General features: G+C 35.1%; 1 protein-coding gene across 1 annotated transcript in view; it reads right to left on the bottom strand.

Annotated features, from left to right (window-relative positions):
* LOC105216682 (protein sarah) overlaps positions 1 to 23,066 on the bottom strand; it is a 54,893-nt gene that overhangs the window by 3,396 nt on the left and 28,431 nt on the right. The window contains exon 2 of the mRNA XM_011191298.3: positions 17,612 to 17,654. The gene's annotated coding sequence lies outside the window, so the exon portion shown is untranslated. The remainder of the gene's footprint in view (positions 1 to 17,611; positions 17,655 to 23,066) is intronic.

Raw genomic sequence — 23,066 nt, 5'->3', positions numbered from 1 at the left:
ACCTTGTCGGCACGCTTTTATGTATAAACGAAGATGTCCTTCCGCTGATGACATTCACTTATGATCATTATGAGGCTTAATCTGGTTATGTGTGTCTCATTAAAGGGTAAGCGAATCAGTGAAAGTATCCGGTAAGCATAGTTTATCGTTTAATTTTGTTATCTATGAGTTGGTGAAGAACAAGGATACCTGTCTAAGTGTAACACTATTAAATTTATGTACATAAGGATGAACAATATATTAACCCTACCAAGAAAAAGCAGGCCGCGAAGAAAACTCGTTTAATATTTAGATAACTGATTTCACCATACCTTAGAGAGTGGCGAATGAAACAAACAACTGGTTCTTAGTACAAAAGTGTTATCTAAGAGATAATATATTAATTGGGCTTCGCTTGTGGCTCAAACCTAATCCTCAATTGGCTTGTTTTTTAGGGGATACCTTACAATTAAAGTTTTCTGCCTTAACTTCTAAGTTCTTTGAGAATTAATAGCACGACCATTAACCAGTTAGCGAAAATGAGTCCCCTTGTTAATCAAAGTTATTTCTTTTTATGATTTATGGCCCAAATTTGCACGATTAAAACTAAATAAGCTTTATATTGATTTTCTTCCCAAATCATTCGAGCAATGGTACTATGAACTTCCTTATATATACACATACGTTTCTACACATATCATAGTAAATGAATCATTTTATTTTCATTTATGAAACGTGCTAACTACCATCGGAATTTCGTGTCGAAATTTAACGATATAATAAAACTAAACTCAAGACGCCTTACCACCATTAACCAATAATCGCAAGTACAGTTTCGTTACTTGCAAAAGAAATAAAAAAGAAAATAGCAATAAATCTTTTCATAACGGGATTGTGTCCCAAAAGCATACACTATCTACGCAATAAATTTATATCGAAATTAAATATGGCAAAATATTCCCGGAAATATAATGCAAACAAGAAGATTTATTTCAAAAATATATATTATAACCGGCAGCTAAAAATACCGAAGACCTCTAAAAGTTCTTAATATTTCATACTTTGTTCTTTGTTGTGTGAAATAGATTAGATATTTATGCATCTCTATACTTCTACTAAGGACTTTCATAAATATGTCCAATCTTCTATTTTGAAGTTATTTCCTTAAGAGTCTTTTTCAGTAAATGTCGTAGCTTTTTATTTTAAACCATCAACTCAGGCTGGGCATTTTTCTTTTGTTCTTGAACGTCGATTCATGGAAGCAGAAGAAATTTATATCGCGCTTCACTGAGTCTTCTCTCTTATTACCAAATATTTTTTAATGAAGAGCCAGACACAATAACTATCTTTTTCAACCTCAGTACCCATATTTTTTGGAACTCTTTTTGTCCTACAAATTTTATTCCCCAGCACTATCTGTATGCTGGGTATAAAATAAGTTTATTTGTAGTTAATTTTGCCATAAAGCACATTTGGCCGCTGACCCATACAAAATATCAGGTTTCTTTACATGTACCGAACCGACAACCGAAAGCGCTCAAAATCCAGCAGAGAATATATGTACATATGTATGTAAGTATGTCAACCACAGTCTATACGTATCATTCATATACTAATAATTGCACAATAAAAATAGCCAGAAAGCTATAAAAAGAATAAAACAATAAAATAAGTGCAATAACAAAGCAATCGGATAATTACTGGAAAAGTGAAATTGATGATACGGGAAAGTAATTTTGAAAATAAAAGCAGAAAAATTAGTAAAAGCGTATATGAGAAGTCGTAATGTGAGAAGAACAAAAAGTAGTAAGGGGGTCTGATTTCTTTCATAACATATTTTATAAATAGAGAGCCTAGGCGAGACTGTTGTACTTTTAAAAGCTCTTGAGCTCAGGATTTTTTGAATAATATTGTCCAAAGGATTGATTATAATTTTTTTGAACGGAACTGTTAAAAACAAAATCAACAAGGATTGGATTTTCATTTCAAGAAAACCATTATTAGACAGATAGTAAGAGAACATCGATAAAATATCAATTATATTGAAAACTTAACTTACAAAAAAGAGTTTCAAGGTCTTAATGGTAAATCTAACTTTAAAAAGTCTGCAATAATAGTCAATTAGATTTCAAACCCGTAGGAATTTGAATTTGGAAGACAACATCTATAAAAGAAAAAAGTGACATGACTAATTATTAAGTTGCAACTATTTAAAATGTGTTTCATGGCCTTCCTAACTACAATTCTGCGCCCAAAAGTCCATAAAAATTATTAATAAGCTTTTGAGAAAACTTTAGACTTGCAGAGCCTTGCATTTAAAAATTTAAAGAATGAAAAAGCGTATTAACTAACCCACTCATCACTGCACTCATTATCTATAATAAAACTGACCTAAGTGCTTTCACCGTCATTAAATTTGAGATATTACTTAAGTGTAAAACTCACAAGCATAAGAGAAGCACGGCTAACTAAGAATAGCGCAAGATATTTAAAATTACCGACAGCTTTAAGTACACTTTTGCCAGTTTATACCATAGTCATGGTCACGAGGCCGCCTCTTTTTAGCGAGTACATCTTACTTAGCGTACACTTTTACCTGCGCCAACGCGAGAAATGCGGTAAAAAGTTCACACTCTGCCACTTTTTTGGATTGAGACGCAACAACAACGATTGCATGACTGACTGCTTCGCTGACTGACGCACAATTAATCACAAATACGCGCCAGAAGGATATCTAAGACACACCCACACACACACTGAACTCAAATTGAACTTTTATGGTAGTATACATACGGTTACAACAACATCGGTGTTAAGTGGTGAGTGTACAAATTTATGAGTTTATTGGTTTGCATTGTTCAGAAATTTTGAAAAATAAGAGATTGTTTGAGGAAAAATGTGGAATGGTTTAATGCGGATTTTGGTATGGAATTGCCACTGAAAACTTGTAGTTTATGGATCTTGAATATGGAGGCATCCATCTCAGATACATAACCTCTAAAGATTTTCAATAGGATTTTATTTTATTGGTAATGTTTTTAGAGATCTCAACTAAGATGATTCTGATATATTTTTTTCAGTTCTGAATATATTTTAATCGAATGTAGAAGTGTTTAGGTTTTTTAACATGCGAACAAGCATAACAAAGAATGTTTATTTTGTATAAAAATAAACCCAGAAAAAAGACATTTTTTAGTTTTAATTTTTAAGATTATGAAAAATAGTAGAACACCCTTAAAGAAAACATTTTATATGTATGTGAAGGGGTTTTCAATAGGACGATACAAAAGTAGACCGAGAGCGACAGCAAATGACGCCATATTTCATCATGGAGAGATATACAATGCAACAACGAGCGGAAATTATTAACATTTACTACCGAAATTCGGAGTCAGTGGCATCAACTTTAAGAGCGCTACGTCCTACATATGCTCATTTATGGCTGAATGGCTTCGTCAATAAGCAAATATGCGTTATTGGTCAGGTAGCGACCCATAAGTACTCCATGAGTTTATGGGTGGTTTCAATAGGGCGGCGCCACAAGCCACACAGCGAATGTCACAATCGATTTATTAAAGACCATGTTTGGTGAACGAATTTGCCCAGTCAATTGCCGGCCCGGTCGTGCGATTTAACGCCGTTCGACTTTTTCCTGTGGGGCTATGTCAGATCTATGGTCTACGGCAACAAGCCAGCGACGATTAATGAACTTCGTACGAATATTGAACGTGAAATCGCAGCAGTATCGGACGATTTATGCTTTAAAACCGCCGTTCATACATAATGGCATCGAATGTACTTTTACAGTATTATTTAAAAAACGTTTGTAGCGCTCTTATTGAAAAACCCTTTCCATTTTACAATTTACTGATTGTTTTTATTAATTTATTGTTATTATTTTTTTTTTTTTATTAATAAATTTATTAGAACTGACATGTTGAAATAATAATATTAATTATAGTTTTTTATTCATTAATTTTAAATGAATGAATGCGGAAATGAATGAGTAGCTGAAACAAAAAAATTCAAAATGGTTATTAAAGTTGAAGGTATTTCCAATATAATACGATTTTTGAAAAATATCAAAAATTAACAAAATGGCGCAGTTTTGAAAAAAAGTGTAGGCCTTTTAGGCAAAAAAAAAATTTCGTTGTTTTAATGCTAAATTTTCGATTTCAGTTTTAATATTGTTAAAACTTTTAAAATCAAAATAAAAAATATTATAAAATCTTTACATTTCCACAAAGATAAGGACATCACCAATGCTTACAAACACTGTGTGTGACAACAGACAAAGTGCAGGACACGGAAGCGTTGGTTTATTGGTGGATTATCCACTAATATATTGATTGCGCATTCGCGTTCTCTTATGCCGTGTCACGTACTCAGCATTTGCGCTAAGCTTTGCACGATCAAGTGCCTCTTTTTGTCTGGCTTACAGCTAGCCCAGCAATTTCAGTGTAAAAGCAGAGGTTTTAAGTGCAAACTGAAGAGCAGGAAATTTTTATTTTTTTTGTGCTTTTCTGTATTTAAGTAGAAGTTATCAAGCATAGCTCATGCATTGGCCATCGATATGAGTTTTTACACTGATGGATGTGCTTACATATTTACGTATGTATATGTGCATGCTTTGGTATGTATGTCAGCACTATTTGCTGGCGGAAGCTCTTCATGTGCAAAAATAATTTTTGCTGCTCATTGTTTGTGTGGCGAAACAATGAGAAAAGCAAGTAGACGCTAACCTTGACACCAATCATTTGTGTTGTTGCCAACATATTAAATTGTTGCTAGATATGCATAATTGGTATCTGTGTGTGTGTGCACTTTCGTAATAAATGACTTTGACTAGCAATTTTCCAAATTTGAAGGCCCCTTTCAGTCGACGAAGCCCCAGCCCCATGTTTATTACAGTTTGTGGAATTTCGAAATGAAAATCTTCAGCTGCTGACTGCTGCTGCAATTGGCAGCCGCTGATATATGAACAACCGGTGCTAGTGAGTTGACCTGCTAAATTAAAATTATTAAAAAAACCGACTTGAACGTACTTTGAATAAACATCACCCAGTAAATTTATGCTCCACAAAAATCTAGCAAATCCTAAACCACTCTATCCACTTAACCCTTCAGTAAAGTATTGGGATATGCTTTTAAAGCAATAGCTATACTTTACACGTTATTCTGATTATTCTGCATGGATATTTCAACGACATAAGAATATCTTCAAAGTGAAAACAATCCAAAGTACATCGACCTGTAAGACACGAACCCTGTTCTTTTTCAATTAATAATGGTAACCACAAATAATAGTGGGCTATAAATACAAGCTACAAATATTTCCAACAATAGCTTTAGACGACTTGAGAATTGCCACTCTAGATCTATGACACCTCATTGAAGGTTCCAAAATCATCATTTGACCATGCCATAAAACGAAAGAGGGGATGATAGTCAATACTGATTGATGTTGGTTCAGGATGAGGTACTCTCGGGTTTGTGGATAATAGCTGGAGGGTTACTGGTTTCAACAAAGCCGCGAGCTACATATATCAAAGTGAGACACAAAAATTAGTTAGTCGGACGTTTGACATTTGAAAAAGCTAGCAAAGAGCGGTCACTCATATCTTCTCTATAGCTATGACTCAATTTCTGGTGATATTTTTTAAGATTCAGCGATTTTCGTGGCATTGACGAACTCAAGCCAACCAACATTGTCAGAAAAAGTTACGAAAAACTAGATACATATATAATATATTTTTATAGCCGAATCCACTAGAACCCGTCACTCATTTCTCCTCTTTACTATTTGACGCCAACTGAAAATACCAAGTGAAACCAGGTCGCTTTCTACCTGTTTTTTCCAAAGGAATTGGGGTCTTCATCGAACTGCATCAAACACTTTCAAAGCTGGAGTGTTTTCACCTAGCCAGCGTAGCCGCTGTTTCTTTATTCACTGAACTATGTCTATGTCATCGTATAACTCGTGCAGCTCATCGTTCCATCTACTGCGGTATTCGCCGCTGCCAATGTTTAAAGGACCATAAATCTTCCGCAGAACCTTTCTCTCGAAAACGCCTAGTGCCGTCTCATCGAATATTGTCATCGTCCACGCTTCTGCACCATACATCAGGACGGAAATAATGAGGGACTTGTTGAGTTTGATTTTGGTTCGTCGAGAGAGGACTTTACTTTTCAATTCCCTACAAAGTAGCACCTGTTGGCAAGAGTGATTTTGCGTTGAATATGAAAAACTAATTGAAAGATAATTTTAATGTAACCAATCAAGGCGGGAAAAATATATCATTTAATTAAGATTAATAGTCCAAATATATTTAAAGATGTTAAATGAAATAAAAATATAACAAATTTTTATTCAAAGTTGTTTATACTGTTATAGATTGCACATACTGTATATCTTTAAATTGATAAATACTTCAAGTTAACCATATATATATATTTTTTTATACTTATATATTTTTCTTAATTTAATTTTATTTCTACCAAAAATACAACATTCATACATATACATATGTTCTTGTGTATGGATTTCTTTCCCATACACTTAAGCGCAGTACTCATCAATCTAGCCATTTGGCAGCTATGTGAGGAAATCACAATAGACACTTGCTGGATAATTTATTATGCTAAGAGCAAATAAAATGAAATAACCAGCTGCTAAGAAGATTATTGCAGAAACTGAGCAACAATGTCATACATATAGACTTATAAATATGCAGCAACGATTATACAAATTACTGGCATTTAGTAGTTGTTCTTGTAATCTTACAGTGAAACGTAATTAATTCGATGAGTCAGGAAAACAATGAAACATTCTCAAAAGCATAAACCAATTTCCTCTATATGTGAAACAGTAACGTACACATAACAACCTTGAATGTGTGAGTTTCAAAGTCTCAGCACATCAACATAAGACGACAAGTTGACAAAACTTCCATTGAGAATGGTTTCTTGGAAATTTAACGCAAAGAAAACTTGCGAAAGCAAGTGTCCTTGAAAAAGATCAATGATTTGTCGCTTAGTGCAAAAGACGACACACACACACATACATACAGAGATGTGTCAATAAAAGCAATCAGTTTTAACTTGCCGCAAAATGTGTAAACTTTCGCCGTTAAGGCCAACAACTTGCTTTTAATATATACTAAATTACGCAACAACGTTTTTGCGGCAAAATCAATTTTGTGGCAACATTGTACATATATATACACACGTTAGTGTCAAATTCACTTTCCGCATCTGTGCTCGCATTGTGTAAGCGTGCCTTGACCGCTAACTTGTGCCGCTTATTCAACAGCTTGTGATGCTTACTTGACACAATCGCTCATACGCCGTGTAGCACTGTGTCGCTTTTTGCTACTTTCATACATTTCGTTTACCTCACAGCCAAACCCCATTGTTTAGCAACTCACTTGGCAGCTAATGTTGCTTTGCTTTTTGCTTTGCAAAAACATTTTTCAATTAATCTCTCTTTAGCACCGCAGTAATGCCTGTAGGTGATTGCACGTTTGGTCGACATGTGGCTGGCTGTCACCTTATATAGTGTATGTTTGTATACATAAATATGTAAATATTTGTTTTAAATGCGTTTAGATCTCATGCTTATGAGCCGATAAAAAACACTGGGATAGTCCTTTCATAGTCTATGATACTCACATTTGACCTTAAAATTGTTTAATAAAATAAAATTGGTTTAATACACACGGTAAAATAATCTGCAAATATGTATTTTCGCTTTCACTTCCAGCTCTTCAATCATTTCGAACTGATATTACGTTTCAAGTTGTTTCCAAACAGCTGAGGAAATTGGCGCACATTTTTCATGTCAAATTTAATATTTTAATCATAGCTGGAACTATCCATCAACCAAAAGACCATTTCCGAACTATAATGTGTATTTCTTAGAAATACAAAATTTCCTGTAGGGTTAGCTGTCACAATACGCAGTAAACACATGTTTTTTACATTTGTGTCCACAATACTTTGACATATTATCATACAGAGACTTTACCGGAACAATTTCAAATTATGAACATTTAACAAAACTCGTGTTCCGTGGGGCAAACTGACATTTATCTATTTACTGTGACACTATCAACAGCGATATGTATGTATGTGATTGGCGATGCAACCGTTTAGCCACTTCTCTTTTTCCTTCGCAGTTCGGCGACAGTTGGAGATCCCAAGTGTAACCAGGTCTCTTTCCACCTGGTCCCTCCAACGGAGTGGAGGCCTTCCCCTTCCTCGGCTTCCTCCGGCGGGTACTGCATCGAACACTTTCAGAGACCTAGCCAGCGTAGCCGCTGTCTTTTTATTCGCTGAACTATGTCAATGTCGTCGTATAACTCGTACAGCTCATCGTTCCATCGTCTGCGGTATTCGCCGTTGCCATTGTTCTGAGGACCATAAATCTTGCGCAAAATTTTCCTCTCGAAAACTCCTAGTGTCGTCTCATCTGAAGTTGACATCGTCCAAGCTTATGCACCATAAAGAAGGACGGGAATGATAAGCGACTTGTAGAGTTTGATTTTGGTTCGTCGAGAGAGGACTTTACTTTTCAATTGCCTACTCAGTCCAAAGTAGCACCTGTTGGCAAAAGTGATTCTGCGCTGGATTTCGAGGCTGACATTGTTGGTGTTGTTGATGTTGGTCCCCAGATAGACCAAGACGCGAATGCGCTGCCTGTTTGTTTGATGACAAGAGATAAGTTGTGTCAAATTAAGGACATTTTATGACAAATCAGCTTCGACTGACAATCAAGCATATTTCTAGGTTTTATTTGTAAAATAAGTCTAAAAATTCCGTTTCTTAGATAAATGGTGCTAGGTTATTATCACTGTCAAAATCTCCTTTCCTTTACGGTTTTGAAGTAAACAAAGTCCTTAAATATATTATTGCAATATATTTATATACATATATTTGACGTAGGAACCGCTTTAAGCGATTATAGCCGAATCCACCAGAGCGCGTCACTCATTCCTCCTTTTTGCTTTTTGGCGCCAACTGGAAACACCAAATGAAGCCAGGTCACTTTGCCCTTGGTCTTTCCACCGAAGGACCTCCACCTCCTCTTCCGCGGATTCCTCCAGCGGGTACCGCATCGAACACTTTCGTCCATTCGAACAACATGACCTAGCCAGCGTAGCCGTTGTCTTTTTATTCGCTGGACTATGTATATGTCATCGAACAACACATACAGTATACGGTATACGAAATTATCTACAACTTCGAAGTTATGACTGTCAACAGTGACGTGGGAGCCAAGACGCGAGTGCGCCGACTGTTTGCTTGATGACAGGAGATATTTCGTCTTGTCCTCATTCACCATACGCTTCGCCTTTTTTATCTTGTCTGGAAAAAGCAGAACAAACGGGGCGGTTGTTGCTTCCGATGAGATCAATACCATCGGCGTACGCCAGCAGCTGTACACTGTTATGGAAGATTCTCTATTTAGCTCATATTATTTTTTGCAGCAATAGATTGAAGAAGTCGCACGTTAGTGAGTCACCCTGTCTGATCGGAGCTTTTGGTGTTGCTCAACGTCAGTTTACATAGCTTCGTTTTGCAGGGATACCAAATTCAGACATCGCGGCATAAAGGCAGCTCCTATCGAAGGCAGCTTTTATTATTGCAATATAGCATTAAAAATCATGGCGAAAATGTTGCGTTTATAAATATTAGACATACAAATGTCTACAGTAAAGACAGAGGAAGTATAAAAATGAAAACAAAAGATACACAGAAACGAAAGCGAAAACGTTTAGAGTGACTCAAAACAAGCCAGGCAAATGTGCTTCAGCAATTGTTTTTATTTTACTCTCCCACTTTCTATGCCATGGTATAATGTATGATATGTTTTGTAATGCTTATGCCATTGTGTTCCCCTGAATGAGTTTTAGTATTACATGAATTGTTCATTTTTTCGTATTTGTTATTTTTAGAATGATTGATGTGTCGCGAAATTTCATACGAACACCGGACCACATGCATAGCAACGTAATTTAACGATAGTGTAACGAAGGATATATGAAATAAAAGTGTGTGGAAATTAATATTGGAAGTAATGATGAATGTAAATAAATATGTAATGAGTTACTATGAGAAGTTGTGGAACATTACTTCTAAGAGTGTTCTACTATAATAGATTGGCAGATACCTCATTTAATCAACTGTAATATCTTAAATTTTGCTCATCTTACTCATATTCTATTAATGGTCGAATGACTTGAGCATAAAGAGAGTATTCATAACGGATGCAAATATCTCTCAACGCTTTATTATATGGACTTAATGTACCGTTATAATTGTATTTTATATTTAAAACCCCAAACTGGAACTTTTATTTTTGACCGTTTCATTGCTTACCATTACGACCACAAATGCCTTAATTCAGTAATGCATTTCATTTCAATATCAATTGATTGTTCTCTTTCGCCTATTAGCTGCATTCCATGTTTTCTCTTTCTCTTTCTCCCCTATCACCACATGTAAAAGACTCAATCAAGCAGAAAACTGAAGATACTGCATGACTGATTGCATTCAAAAAGTTTTACATTGTTTACTTAAGTACCTGTAGCTACGCTCTTTACAAAACCCTCTACAGTCCATATAGTACATAGTTCGGAAATGAGATACTGGAAATGTGTGCTTCTGGGATGGAAAGGTATTAGGGTAGAAGGCAGCGAGGATAGGAAAACTTTCGAATAGCGCTTACTTAACTTCATAACAAACATTTCCAAGGAAAATCATGAAGAGGAAAAGACCGAAGGGGAAAGGCAAAACCTATAATTGCTTGATTATATACTACACAATATATGTACATATGTCAGTATATAAAGTTTCCGATTGAAGTATAAGCGTGCGGAAAATTTGTGGCGCCCAAAGCGAAGAATAATGTCCTAGACATAATTTAATGTAAACATTAAACGGTGATTCATAGATTGTCAAAAAAAAAAGCAAGTAAAGGCTAAGTTCGGATGCAACCGAACATTTTATACTCTCGCTATTTATTGACGTAATTTTATAAAGATAACACAATTCGAAGGCTATACGCTCACTTAATTTTATATTACTTATAATTAGGTATATGGGATCTGGAGGAAGTTATGACCCGATTTTAACCATTTTTGGAACAGAGACAAACTGTTATAAGAAAAAAATTCTGGGGGAATGAATTACATTAAAATATCTGAGAGATTTACCTATATTTTCGATGAAAAATTACCCTTAGGCAGTGAGTTCTTCATGATCGATATCAGGGCCCTTGAAAAGTCATGGTCCGTTTTTGACAATCTTTCCACAAGTGATCCCACGGATCATATACAGTATTTGTGTAAAGTTTTATTTCGCTATCTTCATTGGTTCCTTATATATATATGTATTATAAAGTGAACGAATCAGAAGAATTCAAAATTGAGTCAAGAAAATATTATATACCGAATTTCATTGAAATCTGTTGAGTAGTTCTTGAGATATGGTTTTTGACCCATAAGTGGGCGACGCCACGCCCATTTTCAATTTAGTAAAATAATAATAGTAAAATAATAATAGAAAGTTTGGTTTATATAACTTTATTGGTTTGCAAGATATATACAAAAAACCTATTTGGGGGCGGGGTCACGCCCACTTTTACAAAAAAATTACATCCAAAGGTGCCCCTCCCTAATGCGATCCTATGTTAAAAATTTTATTTTCATAACTTTATTTATGGCTTAGTTATGACACTGTATAGGTTTTCGGTTTTCGCCATTTTGTGGGTGTGGCAGTGGACGGATTTTGCCCATCTTCGAAAGCAACCTCCTCAGGGTGTCAAGGAATATGTGTTCCAAGTTTCATTAAGGACAGACGGACAGATGGACGGATTTCAAATCCACTCGTCATCCTGATCATTTATATATATATAACCCCATATCTAACTCTTTTATTTCTTTGTGACACAAACAACCGTTATGTGAACAAAACTATAATACTCTGTGCAACAGGTTGCGAGAGTATAAAAATGTTTGAGTGAAAATAACAGTTTTTAAAGTTCAATACGTGAATACCACGATAAAAATATATAATCTATTGCTATTGGATTTATACCAGTTGTTTGTTTGATTCGTCAGACTTACATTTTAAGGTAATAAGTATCACATATATGAAGTAGCTCGTCTGAGGCATCATAGGAACCTATTCGAATCGCTTAAACTTGGAGTGATGAATAGAACACACAACTGCTTAATCAAGCAGACTGGTATAACTGGTAAAATGTAGAGAGGTTATCAGATATTGAAACATATCAAATAGTTTCAAAATATAACAAATACGTGGAAAGGAGTATACAAAATTGTGTATGCGACGCGGCAAAACTTGGAGAGCGGTGAATAGAACAAACAACTGGTATAAATTTACAAACATAGAGTGTTTATACCACTTAAACGAGGCTTTCACATACTCTCTCTTGCAGTAAGCTTAATTAGCTAGCTAACTTTGTCATTGCTTTTACATGAAGGGTTTTAGTCAAAAGAGCAAATCTGAAACAAAACAAGCTGGGACGTGCCGAAACGAAAATGACCAAAAATAACAGAAAAAAAATTATTCGAATAATTTGTAAACTAGAAAGCATTAAACAATATTCTGGAAATTGAAAAATTGCTACACAAAAAGTACTGCAAAATAAATTAATGTGTGTTTGTAGCCACCACATTGGCAACACAATTGATTTCTATTTAAATTTGCTGTTGCAAAAAAAAAGTGTCGATACACTGACTTGACTGATGCATTTCGATTAATCTGTTAATTATTTACATTTCTCTTTGTGTTGTTTTGTGGCACAATTAGCACTTTGTTTCTATGGCCGACTGACCTTGAATTGTGTAGATCTTAAGTGATTTTATTTTTCAACATCTGTCAGTACAACGGAAAGGGCAAAGATAGGCACACGTGTGCTGAGATGGCCGAAGCGTTGAAAATGAGCATGACGCATATAAATGCTTACAACATATTTATTTCCACAGAAATGATGATTCAGCAGAGATGGATTTCTTTTTATTTGTTTATTTATAACATTATAGTAAATCTACTTTAAGTATGTATTTATTTTGGATGTTATTTTTTCTTTTTTTTCTATAATTATATTTTTTTGTAATATTAGTTTACAATTTTTCTTTTTAAACATGAATAATTATTTATGACACAATACAGTTTTTCCATAAAATTATGAAAATTCACTACTTCGGGAATAATTCATAATTAGTTTGACTCTCATATGCTTTACTAAAGTTTTACAAAAAGCGGATATAGTTACAAATACACAATAAGCAAAATTGCTAGGTTATGTGCCGGTATGGGTTGACAACACAATGTGCAACAGTGCGTATAAGCAACATGCAGATTTTAAATACGCGTGTGAAATATGAACATATTTACACATGGTTAACATATCCATATATATATGTAACGGTAGTACTGTGAACAGCTGGCGCGTGCATAAAAATCAACCAGTTGTGAATACATATGTTGGCAACAAATTGCAGACAAATCAGCAGGGAAAGTATTTTCTATAAACATATGCGCATGCTAATGAGGCTGATAATGTAGGCCATGAGATGAAGAAACGGAATGTGGTGCCACATTTGTACATGCAAACGAGTGCTACAGCTACAACAACAGCAACATTCTGCGAACCCCTCAATATGTATGCCTGCATGCAAGTGCTCATTTCCAAATACGACGCAAAGGAAAACATTGTGTCCTCCACGTAGAAAGCATATTGCCGATGTGCATCTTTTTGGCCTTCAGTACGTAGGCGTGCCGTAGCAAAGCATTGTAAATACACAGGAAAGCCGCTGGCGAAAGATTTCTGCTCTAGCCCATTGAGCCGTAACGTAATACCCAAAGGTAGCAAACGGCATCGAATAATGTCCCGTTATCTGTATTTACGTCACAGAAACCAAAGCAGCTGAGACCAAGAGAGTGCGACAAATCGTATGCGTACCACGACACACCCACACCCACACATCTGCAATGCCAAAACCATTAAAAAGCCGAAAATTTGTTATTTTCGTGTTGTTGCAGTCACCAAAAGAAACCGCAACATACTCGCGTAAGGCCGTTCAATGAAGCATCAACATCAACCAGCTTACGGCCATGAGGCGGCTTTAACGATTGCATTTCGCTTGCCAATTGCTCAAGTGCATACTTGAGTTGTTATTGTTGTTGCTGGTGTTGGTGTGCACACGTCAGCAGACCGAAAGCAAAGCCACAAGCAGAAAAACAAAAAAGTTTAATCAAAGTTACTTTGCGTAGGAAATTCGCAAATAAGTGATTGCTAAGCGCTAACTACTATAGCACTATGTATATACAGTTATAATAGTAGATTAAGCTTACCACTGTTCACTATTTGACTTAGTATGTATGAATGTGTGTTTGTTTGTTTGTGATAAAAATAAAAATGTTAATTTTGTGCAGCAAACTGGTGTGGCGAGTAAATGCTTATCTTCTAACCGCTGCCGCTGCTGCTTGTGTTTTTATAGGTTATGTTCGCAGTTGTTTTTGCTTTCGTTCGCCTATTACTGTGCCAACTAGACATACGCTTTTACGAGCTTTACCACTGCGGTTGGCGATTATTGGATTATGAGTGTTCTCAGCAAGTTACATAAAAGTGTGGCAATAAAGTACACAGTTAGTGGTTAAACGGCTAGAAAGTAGCAATGTATGTACGCAGAAATATTTCTAAAAATAGAAACTCAAAATGGAAAGCCCATATTTACTAGAATATGCTTTCGCAAGCAGCAAAGTTGGTAAATTTTCACATGAAAAACTCGCAAATAATAGCGTTCCGCTGGAAAAAATTATAACTAAAATTGAATTTAGTAATCTTCATGTTAAAAAAAAAATACTCTCAATGCTAAAAATACTCTCTAATGGGCTTTAATTATCTTTAGGGGGTTATTAAAACTAATAATCAGCTCAGTAAGGAAGCGAGTCATATTTTATTATTATATAATATTTTAATGTAATTTTTATAGGTTATGTTTTTCCACACAAGTTAGGAGGAACTGAAAAGTCGTATAAATAAACCCTATTATATACGCAATAATGCTTTTTATACTCTCGCAATATGTTACACACAGAATAATAATTTTGTTCACATAACGGTTGTTTGTGTCACCCAGAAATATGGTGTTATATATATATAAACAAGTAAGGAAGGGCTAAGTTCGGGTGTAACCGAACATTTTATACTCTCGCAATTTATTTATTTAACTTTATTTATATTATATAATACACAATTTGACCCACATATTCGTCATATATATTGTATAAAGTCCATTGAAAGTAAGAAACCCTAATATTAGGTTAGAAGCACCGAGGTCCTCATGTTCGATATATGGGGCCTTGAAAAGCTATGGTCCGATTTCGGCGATTTTTAGAATGGGGCTGCCACACTATAAACGTAGTATTTTTACAAAGTTCTGCACCGATATCTTCACTAGTGCTTACTTTATATATTGTAAAGTAAACGATTCAGATCGTCTTCAAAGTTCTGGTATATAGGAAGTAAACGTGGTTGTGAACCAATTTGGCCTATTTTCACAACATATCATTGGGATGTAAGGAAACTATTACAAAACAAGTTTCATTGAAATCGGTCGAGTAGTTCCTGAGATATGGTTTTTGACCCATAAGTGGGCGATGCCACGCCCATTTTCCATTTTGTAAAAAAATCTGAGTGCAGCTTCTATCTGCCATTGCTTATGTGAAATTTAGTGTTTCTGAAGTTTCTCGTTAGTGAGTTAACCCACTTTTAGTAATTTTCAACCTAACCTTTGTATGGGAGGTGGGCGTGGTTATTATCCGATTTCTTTCATTTTTGGACTGCATTAAGAAGTGGCTAAAAAACGACTGCAGAAAATTTGGTTTATATAGCTCTATAGGTTTTCGAGATATGTACAAAAAAACCTATTTGGGGGCAGGGCCACGCCCACCTCCCCAAAAAAATTACATCCACATATGCCCCTTCCTAGTGCGATACTTCATACAAAATTTGATTTCCATAGCTTTATTTATGGCTTAGTTATGGCACTATATGTGTTTTCGGTTTTCGCCATTTTGTGGGCAAAATTTTCGAAAGCAACCTTCCTATGGTGCCAAGAAATATGTGTGCCAAGTTTCATCAAGATATATTAATTTTTACTCTAGACGGACGGACGGACGGACGGAGAGACAGACATTCGGATTTGAACTCCACTCTTCACCCTGATCACTTTGGTATATATAACTCAATATCTAACTCGTTTAGCTTTGGGTGTTACAAACAACCGTTATGTGAACAAAACTATAATACTCTCTAGCAACTTTGTTGCGAGAGTATAAAAATATCGTTAAAACGGTCTCCTAAATAAAAAAGCAAACTTTTTCATGGCATATATTTTTTTTCGTCTAATTAAGACCTAAACAATGGAAACTTACTGCTTTAAAGTTATGGTCAAATTTTGTGTTGACCCGTGTAATTTGTTCGACCTAATGGATTATTCTTAAAATTTTGTATATTATGTGCACGGATCTAGTTCAAAATAAATTAGTAAGCACTTCAGTTTTTTACGTTTATTTATTTGATAGCGTATTTGTTCATTTTTATCCTTTTATCAAGGATTCAATATTTGCATATTGATATGAATTTTAGTTCTTAGATAGGTGGCACTTCTAAGCTAAACACCAATTCGGAAAAATTTCGTGCTTTTGATGGAACATTATAAAATAAAGAACAAAAGGAATACGTTGCGTTTAATTATATCGGATACTGTTTTTATCCGATAGCAGTTATAGCAGTTGGTTCAGCTCTCTGCGGATTATAAACGATATCTTCTTCATTTACCAATGTTCCAACACACCGATTACTTTCATAAAAAAATAAAGAAAGAGAAATAACACGATATTGAACCCAAGGGCATTATAAGCGTTTATCAAGTAATAAATCAATTACATTTAAATTTGGTGTATTGTAGTCTTTTCAAGTGATTTCTATCATGTTTGGTTGTGGACCGATCCCTGTTTAGTATTTTGTGAGATGAGCACTATACCCTTTTCCTCGTATTTCGTTATATTTGGATAAAGCTTTGAGCTTATAAAATGCTGCGATATTTATCGTTCGCAAGTTTTCCAACTTTTCTTGAGCAAAGGAAGGATAAAGAATCATTAATTTATGATATAACTTTGCAGAACAGATTGTTGAATAAAAAAATTGTTTCAGCTGAAAATGAGTGAAGAGTTATATGCCATCGGTTTTATCACACTCAATCTGTAATAACTCTTTCTCCAGCAGGTGTATTATTATAAAATTTCAGACAAAAAGTAATTTCACATTTGGTCTAAATTGATTCGGAATACTTATCATCTATTTATAGCTTTTTCTTTTAAAGCAAATATCTTCAATACGAAATCAATTAATTAACATTAATGACAAATTTGAATATAAAAATGAAGAATAATAAGGTATTTGCATCGATATCTGCATGCTCGCTGGTAGCTAATTTAACTCGCCAACTTTACCATTGCGGTAGCATATACATTTTTCAGCACATTATTAATGACAGTTGTTATTAAATAGGAAATAAAGTTGAAAAATACTTACAGTATATTATATCCTTTCAAGTTCAGCGCAATTTCCAATTTTTCTGAAAGAATAAAAGGAGAATACAAATGTAACATTAATAATTTTTTCCACACAAAAAATAGACAATAAATTACGCACTAGGAAACTAATCATTAAACAACAGACTTGAAAGAGAAAAAAGTGAAAGAAAATAACAGGAAGAGAAATATATTTACCAGCGAAGAAGTTACAAAAAACTGTGTTGCATAAGCATTAAAGCCATTCATTCATTTGTAAGCGGACAACTGTGGTATAAATATTTATTATTTGTATTGCACAATAAAATTACGCTGGTATTGGTTAAACGGCTCAAAGGAGAATGCTCTTTAGTTTGCATAAAACGTGACGACCACAAATTGAGACACGCCCACACATCATAACTAATAACACATAAACATAACATTTGCCAGCAAACGCCCTACACATAGAAGGAAGCACACACAGAAAAAATAAACAATAAGAATAACACACCGATATTTGTTTGTTGTATGCATGTATGTGTGTGTAAGTTATATAAGCACCACAATCTCAAATTACAAGAGAATACCAAACTTTAACTGTCATTTGCAATGGAAATATGTATGTATGTATTTATGGTGGTCTATAAATCAAAGGTTGTGACTGTTTATTGTGGACAAGCATACCAAGTAATGAAGTGGAAACAAGGAGCTCGTTCGTAAAAATTTATGTGGATATGTAACAAGCGCGGAATACAATAAGCAACAACTTTAAATGCACTGAAAAAATTTTAATATTTCCAAAAACTAATGAGTTTAAAATATCATGAGACATTTTTATCGCAAAAAATATTTGAAATTTTTTTTAGCATTTTTAGAATGAAATACATAATCTGCGTGAAATTCGACACACACACACACTTTCGTGCAATTAAATTCAAAAAGTGTAAATTTGATATTTAAAAATTCCACAAACTTCGTTGACTTTATTGAAGAATGCAAAAAAAAAAAAAGAAAGAAAAAAAAAAAAAAAAATTTTTAAATGCTCACTTAACGAAATAGTCCACACTGCGTATACGTGACATTTTGGAAAACTTACTGACACTTCAATTGTGCAATTTATTTGTATTTGTATTTGCAACTCAAAACCAAAAATGTTACACTGCTGTCGAATACTTTGGCACGCAGCGCAGGCTTTAGTGAGCGTTTACGGGGTGTGTAGGTGGTGACTGTGTTTGTGTTTGGTTTTCTTCTTGATGCACCACAAATGCAACACTAATTAGACCAATTAGTGCAAATTGCAAGTCCGAACCGAGTGAGTATGTACCCGCGCACATCGCCATAGAAACAGGGGTAGCAACAACAAAAACAACTCACACACACACAAACACATCAAAATGACTAGAGGAATTCCGAGACAGCGAAAATGTGTAGGTGTGTGGGTTTCTTGTTGCAAGTAGAGTCACTGCAGAAACCCACAAATGCCAGTAGAGATGCCGAAGCCGCAACAAAACAACAACCGCGGCCCACACAAACACTCCCGCAGTGCACTTATCAAGTGTCCAAAGCAGAAAACGCCCTTAAATTTGTGGAGTGAGTGTGGACTGCAGAGTGCACTAATGATGTGTGTGCGCGTGCGTTGGTGTCTTCAAGCGCTGTCTTTCGCGCTGCTGGTTATAGTTACTAAGGAGATCTCCGCCTTTCCCGATAATTACGTTTCAATTCATACAAGCGTATAAATTAAAATTGCCTGGGCTGTGCTTCTGCCAAAGTACGCTTTAATTATTCATATTTCGTATTATATTATATATGTATGTATATATTGTGTGCAATTTATTGGCAAAGTACAGTTTACAACTTTCGAAGGCTCAGCTGCATTGCAACAACAACGCATTTTAATTGTCGATAATATTTTGTAATATACTGCGGCATCAACTCATTGTTCTATATAGCGGGGTAGTAGCCTCAATATCTGAACTCTTCAATATGACTATGTATATCTTAAGGCGACAATTAAAACTATAATTTAATGAAAACTAAAAAAAATGTCTGATTTTTTCCAAAGCGAACTATTCAGGATATCTAGTATTCATCACGACTTTTGGGTCCCTGGACAACATGAATGATGTTACCCTTATGAAGTCTTATCCTACGGTTGAAAAAGCGGGAGCTTTTGAATTTGACAAAGTGGAACGTAGCTTTGTTTTAGGTTCTATAGCTGAGCGGTTTTGATAATGTCAAATTTAATGACAGTTTTAGTCAAATTAATGACAACCTGTGCCATTTTATTTTCACAACAATTTGTGACAAGTTTATAGATTAATTTACAACTTAATGATAAAATCAGTGGACTAGAAGAGCATTTAGATAATTATTTTGAAATATCATATACGAGGTGTGTTCAAAAAATAACGGTAATTTTCGTTTGTGAATAAAATATATATTCATTCGTCTACAATAATATTGTTGCCTTGAAAATAGTGCTGATTCGATATTATGCACTTATGCCAGCGCTTCTTCCAAGTGTCGAAAAACTTCTAAAACTCGATATTTGGAATAGTCTTTGGCTCTTTCAACGATTTCTCGTATGGTTGTAAAACGACGGGCTTATAAGGTGCTCTTAATTTTTGTAAATAGCAAAAAGTCGCACCGAGCCATGTCTTCCGAATATGTATGCTGGGAGCATCGTTATTGTATTGTTTTTGATCAAAAATTCACGAACACGGAACGAAGTGTGATCTAACAAATGAAAATCGCAGCAAAGCTCATAAAATACGTCTAAACTTAGCGGTTACAAAGTAAGCAATGAATATAGTTGACAATTTTTTATACCTCTCTCCACTTTCACGCGACACGTTCTCTCCATACCCGCTAAATTTTAAATTTTACAATTCCCGTTATTTATTGAACACTGCACGCACTGGAAAGAAAAAGTGTGGGCTTTCGAACACCTTTAAAAATATGTAAAGACTTAAACTTTTAAAGTTTTGTGACAGACATGAGCATATTTTGTTGGACTCAGAACAATTTGGAGGATATAAGCAATGGATTCTAGTTGCTTTTAAGTAACCTATACGGTTATACATTCGTCGAATCGAAGACGCACCGCCTGTGTATCTTAGTGTATGTAAAATAAATATAAGCATCCAGGGTTAAAGGTTAGAATAGACTTTGGTCGGACCGAGGGTGGGTAAGGACCCACCAATGTAATTATTTAAGATGGAAACCTAACTTAACTAAATTAGTTCCAAACTTGTGATTTTCGACGAACACAGTGCAATTCGGATATTTTTATACTCTCGCAACAAAGTTGCTAGAGAGTATTATAGTTTTGTTCACATAACGGTTGTTTGTAACACCCAAAGCTAAACGAGTTAGATATTGAGTTATATATACCAAAGTAATCAGGGTAAAGAGTGGAGTTCAAGTTCGAATGTCTGTCTGTCCGTCCGTCCGTCTGTGCAAGCTGTAACTTGAGTAAAAATTAATATATCTTGATGAAACTTGGCACACTTATTTCTTGGCACCATAGGAAGGTTGCTTTCGAAAATTTTGGCCACAAAATGGCGAAAACCGAAAACACATAAAGTTCCATAACTAAGCCATAAATAAAGCTATGGAAATAAAATTTGGTATGAAGGATCGCACTATGAAGGGGCATATTTGGATATAATTTTTTTGGTGAAGTAGGCGTGGCCCCGCCCCCTAATAAGTTTTTTGTACATATGTATCTCGCAAACCAATAGAGCTATAAAACCAAACTTTCTGCAGTCCTTTTTTTAGCCACTTCTTAATACAGTCCAGAAATGAAAGAAATCGGATAATAACCACGCCCACCTTCCACACAAAGGTTAGGTTGAAAATTACTAAAAGTGGGTTAACTCACTAACCAAAAACGTCAGAAACACTAAATTTCACATAAGAAATGGCAAATAGAAGCTGCACTCAGATTTTATTACAAAATGGAAAATGGGCGTGGCGTCGCCCACTTATGGGTCAAAAACCATACCTCAGGAACTACTCGACCGATTTCAATGAAACTTGGTATGTAATAGTTTCCTTACATCCCAATGATATGTTGTGAAAATAGGCCAAATCGCTTCACAACCACGCCTACTTTCTATATACCAGAACTTTGAAGACGATCTGAATCGTTTACATTACAATACATAAAGTAAGCACTAGTGAACATATCGGTACAGAACTTTGCACAAATACTATGTTTATAGTGTGGCAACCCCATTCTAAAAATCGCCGAAATCGGATCATAGGTTTTAAAGGCCCCATATATCGAACACGAGGACCTCGGTGCTTCTAACCTAATATTATGGTTTCCAACTTTCAATGGACTTTATACAATATATATGACGAATATGTGGGTCAAATTGTGTATTATATAATATTAATAAAGTTAAATAAATAAATTGAGAGAGTATAAAATGTTCGGTTTCACCCGAACTTAGCCCTTCCTTACTTGTTTTTTGTTGTGTTTGAATATGAAAACATAGTAACCTTATACGTTATGCAAGAATTGTAAATACGAATACAATTATTTTGCCAGAATTGAATTCGACGAACTATTATGGACAGTATGCATATGAGGAAATATCGGCACATACTACATGGGTACAACAAAAAGTATATGGCGACAAAAAGGCAAACTATGTATTAGTATTTAATCCACACTCGTTGGCACGGCACGCTGTATTTTGTGATAAGAGTTTGGGCAGCGAGCCGTATCATTTTCGCAGCATTCTTGGCCATGGTTACTGTAACCAGCGTGAATAAATATGCGAACAATTACCACTTTCGTATGCCAGCAGCTACACCTAGATTTTCAAGTTCATTGCAGCGCAACGCAGCGGATAATCAAGTTAGGGCCATGCGAATGGAAAGCTTTTAGCAACAAAGAAACATATTTTTGCGTGCGTTGGATAGCGGAAAGCCCTCATTTAAAGTCATGCTGTACATATGTATACGTGATTTATATTTTGTATCTACAAAAGCATGTCTGTGGGTGTGAAGTTCATTTTACACACAACATTCCGCTTGAACGCGCCTTTTTCAATCTGCTCTTGTATTATTCCGTTCAGCCATGCATTTTTGGTATTTCGTGGAAAGCTTTACTGCTTTTATCAGCCACTCTAGCAAGCAATTATGGAAATAACTTTAAATCAATTTTTTTTGGGTTAACATGTAAATAAAATAGCTGGCAGACAGAGGTAATGCTCGAAAATTTTATGAAAAAATTAAGCTACTTAACGAAGGTTTCAAGACGTATCCTCATGAAGAGACCAAGGTGGTAACCGATGTCCAGGACATACTGGGATTATGGAGGGAACACTTCTCCGACCTGCTGAATGGCAGTGAAAGTACAACACCAGGAGATGGCGAACCCGATTCCCCAATCGATTACGATGGAACAGATGTTCCATTACCCGACCAGGAGGAAATTCGAATTGCAATTACCCGCTTGA

Source organism: Zeugodacus cucurbitae, chromosome 2 (assembly GCF_028554725.1).
Source record: "Zeugodacus cucurbitae isolate PBARC_wt_2022May chromosome 2, idZeuCucr1.2, whole genome shotgun sequence".
Classification (NCBI taxonomy): Eukaryota; Metazoa; Arthropoda; class Insecta; order Diptera; family Tephritidae; genus Zeugodacus; species Zeugodacus cucurbitae.
This window is presented reverse-complemented; position numbering and strand designations above follow the sequence as displayed.